The following is a 1,143-nucleotide window of genomic DNA, read 5'->3' on the forward strand; positions in this document are numbered from 1 at the left end:
CCGAGTGGGTATTGAACACAGGTGGTCTGACACTAGTACCAGCAAGAATAACTATGATCCTCTGCTGCCTCTAGTGGCCTAAGGTTGCGATGGGGCTCAAATAGCTAAGGAGCAATTGGCAGCCAACAGGTACCCAATCCCTGCCAGTTCTGATTAATAGCAGAAACAGGGATCAGCACCCCCTGCAGCAAAGGTACAACAGGGCAGGGCAGGAACCCAGGGTGCAGGCCTTGGTTGCCCGATCCCGCAAAGTGAGCTGGACCTCGAGGAGGGAAATTCTAGGAAGAGTGAGGGCCCTTGTAGACTGTGCCCCGGAGCTGAGAACTGGCCCAGAAGCAAACCGGGAGGTATCAGTATTATCCACGACTAGGTCTCTTCTCCTTACTTCTCGTCCAGGCCTGGACAGAGATTCTCTGAGGTTCTGGGGTGGGCAGTGTCAGATGCCTGAGGAGTCTCAGGGAATCTTTGAGAGCATCAGGGGGCAGCTGCTCACTGTCAGGTCTGGGCCCAGGGGGCTGGTGGGTAGGAATGCCTAGCCCAGGGGCATCCTGTAGGGGACAGTGTTAGGGCCTGCCTTAGCACCTCTCCATCCCCCAAGCAGGCAGGGCAAGGGCTCTCTGCCTCGAGTTGGCCAGCCCAGCCTGGTGAGTCCTGACTGCCCCCTGCTAGGTGGGGAATAATTACTTCTCTTCCAGAATCTCTCAGGAGCTTCAGGTCCGACCCACCCCCCTCCACACACCCCTCCAGGGATCACACCTTCAGGCTGGGGAGGCCTTGAGAAGAGGTCTTCAGGGTCCTCAATAGGACCATGGAAAGGACTATAAAAGGATAGTTTGGGCAGCAGGACTCAGAGAGAGGTGGGAATGGGTTTGGTAAAGTGAGGAAGTGCATTGAGGGGTGTAGGAGTCCAGAAAACATGGGAGAACGCAGAGAAAGGAGGGTTTCAGTGTGAGGCTTGGTGTTAGGGGTTACCACTGAAAGTGCAGGTAAGGGCTCGGTGCCTATGGCTCAAGCGGCTAAGGCGCCAGCCACATACACCTAGGGTGGCGGGTTCAAATCCAGCCCGGGCCCGCCAAACAACAATGATGGCTGCAACCAAAAAATAGCCGGGCGTTGTGGCGGGCGCCTGTGGTCCCAGCTACT

Source organism: Otolemur garnettii, unplaced genomic scaffold, assembly GCF_000181295.1.
Source record: "Otolemur garnettii isolate 467f Iridium unplaced genomic scaffold, OtoGar3 scaffold00077, whole genome shotgun sequence".
Classification (NCBI taxonomy): domain Eukaryota; kingdom Metazoa; phylum Chordata; class Mammalia; order Primates; family Galagidae; genus Otolemur; species Otolemur garnettii.